This window comes from Atractosteus spatula, chromosome 5 (genome assembly GCF_055471065.1).
Source record: "Atractosteus spatula isolate fAtrSpa1 chromosome 5, fAtrSpa1.hap1, whole genome shotgun sequence".
Lineage (NCBI taxonomy): Eukaryota > Metazoa > Chordata > Actinopteri > Semionotiformes > Lepisosteidae > Atractosteus > Atractosteus spatula.
In genome coordinates, this window is record NC_142710.1 from 5,908,663 (window position 1) to 5,916,837 (window position 8,175).

Here is an 8,175-nt window from a genome sequence, read left to right on the forward strand (position 1 = left end):
CTCTACATAATTTTTAACGAGTAAACTGATTGTCACCTATTTACGTTCGGAAAAACAACCCTGTTCATTTGTTCTTTCATCTTAAATACATTTTATCCAAAGCTACGTGGATTTCGTTCGCATTTATAAAGCTGGGTGAATACCTTGCTCAAAGGTACAACAGAGGTGTCACCCGGAATTTGAACCGGCAATCTTCTGGTTAGGAGTTTAGCGCCCAAACCCCTGCTCGGCACGGAAAATGTTATACAGCACTTAAAATTGCTTCATAATTACTGTATAGGTCTGCATTAATGACAATTCATCTTGTTTTAACCTGTTAACGGCTCCTGCCCGGTGGCATATTTTACAATAACTATTAGGTTCATAAACGCTCTGCCGCAATTAAACCGAGACTTCAAAAGCAATGTGGCGTAATAGTAATAGTGTAATGTTCGCGTTACTATACCCAAAAACGCGAATTTCGAGCTGGGGCATGATCCTGTACAAGAATTGTATTGATCCAAGTTTGTAAATAAAAAACACTTGATCCCATGTAACTGGTTTCAAGTAGCAGCAGAATGCAAGGCTAATTTGTTCGCTGGAAAAAAAACCCAATTTAAAGCCTGCGGTTAGGGTGGATAAAGAAATCCAAAGTTCTTTAACAGGTGGCCTAGTGGTTTTTACAAACAGAAGTGAAATTAATCCCCGTGGAAACGTCGTTTACTATAAAAAAATAAATGATTTCCAACGATTTCCCTATAAAAACATCGGAGAGATTTATTTTTATGGGGGAAAGAAATCGATTAAAATATTTGATCGTGTCTTTTCCTAGTTCTGTTATCACCCGATCTCGTCCAAGCGCCGCGGCTCTCTCAACTGGGAGGGGATCTGGGTGGACAGAGCTCGCCTGTGGTTTTCCTGCTGGACTCCCCTCCGGCGGCGCAATCTCGCAGGGCGATCAGTTCGACCCTCAGAGCAAGCAGTGTTGCGGATGATCGGCGCAGACACCGATTAGTCTCAACTTTCACTCTTTTTAAGTGCCGGACGTCGGCCTTTTTCCTTGTCTGCGGGCAGGCCGGGTGGGAGTACGTGGGTTCAGAGGCGCCATTGATGCATGAAAGTGTGATCGACTGGAAAGAAAACTTGATCCCTTCTGCAAACTGCTACACCCATTCGTCGCCTGCCCGGTGTTACACACCGCAGTCGAGGAGCGATGCTGTAAGTCCAAACACACGCACGTCTTGCAACAGATTGAATGTCCCTGTATCAGCACCGGTAGCGGTAACTAGTCGCTCCCTGTAGTAACTTTTTACGAAACACTGCAAACAGATAAGGATGCGATAAGTTAAAAAGAAAACTGTAATTTGGACACGGAGTCGCCGTGCAGTAGTTCTAGTTTATGTGTGCTGGGAGTTCTTTAATGATCATTTTTTTTCAGTTCACACACGATATAATTGTAGATTGTAATTGCTGGATGGAAACCAGTGCTTACTACGTAGTCTGTTCCTTTAGTGCAGCTGTATTGTTTGCTGAAGAACATGAACGGGTTTTTTTTTTTTTTTAGAAAACGCAGTGGCTTTGAGCTTTTGGAAAGTTTTTTTTTTATTATTCCAAAGAGGCAAGGATACGTTTCCCTCCTGACGCGCGAAGCCACTTGGTGTTTAAATACTTTATTCGACGCTGGGTAATGAAGGCCTTTTGAATGGTGTTAAGTGGAAGAGATGAATTGGCCCGGCGTTTTGAACACAATGTGAATTGCCGAGCTTTTGCTTACAGACGCGGGGAGGGAGGGGGAAAAAAAACGACAAGTGGTTTATACGGTACTCGGTGGCGATACGCGCTTTTAAAGAGCCGCGCTGTGAAGTTTTGCGCCGCGGTGCAAATGAAGGGGGGAGGCCGGGGCCCAAACAAACTAAAATTCAAAGCCGGAGTCAAACGACGTTGCTCCTTAATGAAGCAAGACGTGGGCCCGAGGAAGGAGAATCGAGGGAGCGAGTAAGGGGGAAGAACGCGTGGAAAAAAAGGAGAGAGAGAGAGAGCGGGGGGAGGGAGAGCGTGTGAATGTAAAAGCGAAGGAGGGGCGGGAGGGAGTGAGGGATTAAACGCTGGAACAGTCCGGCTTCGCTTTTGAATGGGGGGAAAGAGAGGCAGGAGGAGGAGGAAGAAGAAGGGTCACTGTTGTTTAAAGAGAGGAAAAAAGATCGGGAGGTGAGAAACGGATATTCGGCAGGCAAAACCAACCAAGGGGAATTACACGTGTGTGTGTGTGTTTCGGATCGGATTGGGTGTAACGAGCTTTTTTTTGTTTTGGTTGAATATAAAAAAGACTTTCTTGTCAAATGCTTATTGTGTGACACCCCCCCCCCCCTCCACACACACACACAGTTAAACACATGCAACATTAACGGCAGCAAAGGAGGAAGAAGCCACGGCGTTTTGAATGTGAGACCAAAGGAATCCATTTGGATCTGAGGAAGAAGAGATCGGGCTGGGATATATGATCACTAGCCGGACGGGGGAAAAAAGGAGGGGGGCCGGATCGATCCATTGTTTTCTGTATGGCGTCTTGACTAAGGCGTACAAGGAAGATCGTGGCCGAATGTTGCCTTTTTTACCTCTCGGAGACAAACGTCAAAGATCTGTCGCCTTTGGATTTCTCTGGGCGCTCTGAGGTTACGGTGAGTCTCTTTCCCCCCCTCATTGTTAAGGGTCTCCGTTTGCATTGAATGCGGGGCGCTTTCGTTGATTTGTACCCAATATAAACGCCCAGCCAGAAAACAAGCTGTTCGATTTCTATCCCTTATTCTTGTTCCTGTTACTGTGCGCAAAAATGTTTAAATGTTCGTGCTTTAAACGTAGTAATATATAGAAGAGCACACACCCTTATCTTGTTAACCTAGTATGCATCGATGCGGCTCTGTAACTGGAGACAAGGAATTACATCCTGTTGAAATTCAAGTATTCATCTTTACTCTCTCCCCGTCAAAGAAACCTTTTCACGTTGCGATCGCCGTTTCGGGAGACTTTTGTTTTTCGGTGTATGCCGGACGCCGGTGTCGAATCCGGTTCTGTACCGTTTTCGTGTTTCTGTGTTTTTTTTTTAAAAGATTTTTTCTTTTCGACCGTGAGAAAACACGTCCTGCACGAAATAAAAGTTCATCAAACCAAAGGCAGCGCACGTTCGTCTTGTTTAACCGGGAGATGGGGAAAACTGCGCAAAGAATTGTAACTAATTCATAATTGTTTGAAAAGCGGTGCTCAGCGCTACAAAGTAAATCTGACGTCTCTGGTCGTTAAGACAATGTCAGCACCTGGCTTGTATGAAAAAGCGTGTGTGTAGGATCTCATTAGAAAACGTTCTCTTATTTCTTGTAGGGTTTTTTTTTTACTCCCCTTTATTTATTTATTTTTTTTGGTGGGGGGGACGGAGTTACGTTTGATCTGATTTGATTTCCTTTCGAATTAACGGGTTCGGGACGGGCTTTTGTTTCCTTTTCAGTTTCCAAGATAAACAAAAGGCCACAAAAGCCTGGGGCTCGCCTGGCGGACGAGCTGGGGGTGGCCGCCGTGGATGATGCAGGGATGGGGGGTAGCCGTCCTCCAGGAGGCTTGGCTCTCCCCTGTTTGGGGAGGAGAAGGAGGGGGTGAATGAAAGCCGTGAAAAGAGAATCGCCGGAGGGGGTCTAGCTATAAAACCGAACGATTTTTTTTTTAAAGGGATTTTTGTTTCTGAAGTTAAAGAAATGTCCCTTAACCCCCACCGCTCCCCCTCGACGTGCAGAAAGATAAGTCATGTACAAAACCGTTTGATTCGTGTGCCCTTTTGTGTCATTTGTAACTTCGGAGTGATAGTTTATGCATGTTCAAACAGAGGCAGTAGCAGATTCAAATGAACTTTAAATCGGCAGGCCGTAAGGGTAAGATCGATAACATTTCAAATTAAATACAACTCGTTTTTTTTTTAACTTGTATCTTTTCCTCCATGCAAGGTGTAGCCTTTAAATGAGAATTAACCAGTTTGCACAAACTGCTTCTTACTTCTGAGTATTCTTACGTGCTACGAGGGAAGCGTCGCGTTTTTTGTTATTTTTGGCCTCGATTTTGAAAATTTCTAAAGACGTTGAAAATGCAAGACATTCCAGTCGAGAGCTGAAAACTAGAAACCGTTTTAGCTATTAAATCTGATGCAGGAGACGATTGGTCAGGGTTGTTGATGACACTGTGGTTAATGAAAATGCTTGTGGTTTGCTGGTGTAAACCAGGCTCTCAGTCACTGGGTCTGGAGCCCAACCGGATCTAGAAATGAGATACGTCTAGATCCAGGCTTAGCTACTCTTGTCGATGCAAGGTTTTTGGGAAAGACAAAGTAGAAGCTGTCTTCTGTGTGCATGGAGAGGAATGAATGGTGTACCAGGTTCCCGAAGAGACCGAAACTGAACGAAGATCCTTGTATTTTTTTTCAAATAAAAAAACTGATCAATTTGGGCACACTCCTGTCCTGCTGGGCCCTTCAAGTGGGATATTCTTAAATGTCGAGCTCTAGCATCTCTTGGCCTGGTGCTTAATCATTGTCGCCAAGCGTCTTGTATCCGGCCTCATCTGCTTCGGGCTCCTTCTTATTAACAATGCAGCTTGCCCGGATTTCAAGATTAACTTTCGTACCCCGTCATTAACCACTGTCGTTGCCCCATTTATCACTGGGCGCCGCTCTCCCATTGTCTCGCCTTCTGCAATAAAAACCTTTATTTGCGTTTCCCCTAGCGCGAGCGTCGGAGAGATGGACTGGTATCCTAAATGTCTAAACTTCGGTCTGGCCTGTTTGTGTCCCGTTCATACCAGTCTCCGTTGCAGCGGAACAGCCCCATGCTGTAAACCTAGCATTCATTATCGAAAAATAAGGCAAAAGCTGTCCTAATTCAAAGTATAACGCAGTTATTTCTGAGCCTTTGCGCTGAATACTACACATAATGTGGATTCCATGAATGATTGTATCTCGGAGGTACAGACTGGATTGGCTGACGTGCGACAACTCCTCGAGCCCTTGAATTGAGATTTCAAACAGGAGGGGGGGGGGGGGGGGAAACCGGTTCATTCCTAGTTTCATCTGAGGTTTGCGGTTTTGTTTTTAACCAATCTTGTGCCTTTGGGGCTAATCTTCCTTAGCCCTGGAGAATGTTCTACTGGTAACCTTGGTCAGACTCGACCGGGCAGTCAGTGGCCGAGCTGTTGCACCTGCATTCTTGTGGGGTTTGTAGTTGATCCAGGCCGCCCTGGCCTGAATCAGCTCAGCGTGGTTAACGACCGGAGTAGATCTTATCCTTGTCACCCTGAGTGCCTGCAGCTCTCCCCTGTTCTGATAAGCCGCCGAATCTCGTGTTTGCCTTATGTTTATTCTGGGCTGGATTGTATTAGTGTCCAGTGACAAAAATACGTTCTCTTGCTTGTCACCTCCCCCGCCTTGGTGGCAAGTCTCCCATAGCGAGGAGTTCATAACTCGGAGCGTGGAAGAGAAATGGAGTGTTCTCATTCCCATAGTTCCAGCTTCTCTTAAATATTTCAAGTAGGGAGCTGCGTCAGCAGGAGTAGGCTGCAGAGGAACATGTAAAGGTTTATTCCTGTGCTGAAAGGAGAAGAAAGGAAACAACATATGCCGAAAGGTGGCCTTTTCTTAAATGGGCTTGGTTAAAGTCCTCATAGAGAGGGGGTAACGTTGGTGGTGGCTGTGTTGTGTGACTCTGAAGAGTCATACTCTTCAGGTTGGGTGCAGCGTAAGTGGAAATTGTGGAAGGAGATTGCAGCTTCAGACAGGAAACGTTGTTTAATAGATACAGAGGTGGCAGTGTACTGCAGACCATGTCAGCAGTTCTGTTTCATCCACGTGGACTTTTGTGCTCAGCAAGACTTGGGCAGGCAGTGTACTTAGTTAGGTAAGTTAATGTCTTACTTAGTTTATAATGTAAAACCCAGTGTAAAATCTGCAGATTTTCGTCTTGACTTCTGCACCATAGCCTAAGCTGCCAGACAAGCATGCTGGCTTGCATTGCTGTAAATGTTTGAAATTTTTCAACAGGTTTCGTCTGCAGTGTTTTCTTATTGCTCCTTCTGTACAGTAATGTGCCCCTCCCATGTGCTTTTGAGAATGAAACGAGGTGGTTCAACCTGAGCTCAGCCTGTGACGGGATCATTCATTTCTCGAAAGCTGGAGGTTTTCTGGGCACGTCCCACCCACCCATCTTGTGTGTCTACACGGCTGCAGTCAGGGCTGCCAATGACAGTGTTGAATCTGGTCGCATAAGGTCTAAAGACCCGTGAAAGTAGTGGATTTTATCGGAGGGCTAATTTACAAACAGGGAGCACTCCTATCCTGGAGTCCTTGCACTGGCTTCCAGTCAAATTCCATGTGGACTTTAAAATCCTCATGCTCGCCTATAAGGCTCTGCATGGCTTGGCACCTCAGTACCTGTCTGAACTATTATCGCCCTACTCCCCACCTCGCAACCTTCTCTCTTCTAATTCTGCTCTCCTTACTGTCCCCCAAGCCCGTCTACATTGTATGGGTGACAGGGCCTTCTCCTGTTATGCCCCCAGGCTCTGGAACTCTCTCCCCAAGGATATTGGGGAGTCACCTTCTCTAAACTCCTTCAAATCCAGACTCAAAACCCTCTTCTTCAGAAGAGTCTTTACTTAACTGGTTCCATTCTTCACCCCTCTGCTTTTCTTAGTACCACCATCCACGGTCTCCTCTATATATTGTAATTGTGTTTTATCTTGTGTATTTTTCTCATTTATTGTTGTTGTCATCCTGTAAAGCACATTGAGAAGCCACCTTTAAAGGTGCTATATAAAATAAAGTGTATTATTATTATAGTTGTCTGCAGGGTAGTTCCATTCCGTTGCTAGTCAGGATATCCGCTGACACTGATTATATACTCGGATTTCGTAGCTCTCCTACATGTAATCATGCGTATGAATGAGGGCACTCGGGCTAAAGCACTGCCTCAAGGTAGGTTGTCTGTCTAGGACTCCCAGTGCCTTTAGCTTAAGCCTCCACCTCCTACCTCCCTTCCTTGCTTCTAAAAACACATTCATGACCCAGCGACCTCTGTCAGCCCCCACCTGCTCTCCAGTGTACAGCAGATGGGCCCTGCAGAGGTCAAAGGTCAACCTTTGTCCTCTGCTTGGGTGGTGGAGTACGGAGGGGGGTAAGTTCTCAGTTTAAATGGGTAAGGTAGACAATAGCCTGGCTACTGTTTGAATAGGCCATTGGATGGTCTGTGACACTTTCTTTATGATTCCCGGGAGTGTTTTGGCCCATTCCAGTCAGCTGGGCCTTGCCACCCCCAGGTCGATGGAATAATTTGTGTGCAGTCTGGAGCCTTAACCCACGGCTGCCAGGTGTAAGCCTTCCTCAAAAAGAAGTGCGAATGTTGTCCCTGTGTGCTGCAGAATGATCTCAAAGACTTGCAGGTCTCAGGACCACCTCTCTCTGTTGCTATGATGAGCCATGTCCATCTGGCCAGTTGCAATGTTCAGTTGGCAAGGCTGGGCTTTACAGCAGAAGAAGGTGGAAAAGGCACGTGGGCTTGGCTTGCCTGCCAGAGAAGGCTCTGAGTCTGTTGCAGTGACCCTGTGTCGTGACTGCACGGTCCAGTACATTGACCACAGTTTGTACGAGGCTGGGTGTGACCTGGGTGATGTACAGAGTGAAACGGATGAAACCCTGCTCGCAGCCTCCTTTCCTCTATCTGGGCTAATGCGTCGGCACACCCACGGGCGTCGTTTAAGGTTAATATCCAGACTCAAGACCCTCTTCTTCAGAAAAGCCTTTACTTCACTGGTTCCATTCTTCACCCCTCTGCTTTTCTTAGTACCACCATCCACGGTCTCCTCTATATATTGTAATTGTGTTTTATCTTGTGTATTTTTCTCATTTATTGTTATTTTCTTATTTATTGTTATTGTCATCCTGTAAAGTGCTTTGAGAGGCCACCTTTAGATAGATAGATAATACTTTATTAATCCTGTAGGGAAATTGATGAAAAGGCGCTATATAAAATAAAATAAAGTTTATTATTATTATAATATATCGAAGGGCTTGCGATTCAGATTGTGGTTCTATCGTTTGCCCTCCATCTTTGCAGGTGAGTGATATAATTGATTGGGGATTGGGTGAGAGGGAATTAAATCTTTGTTTGT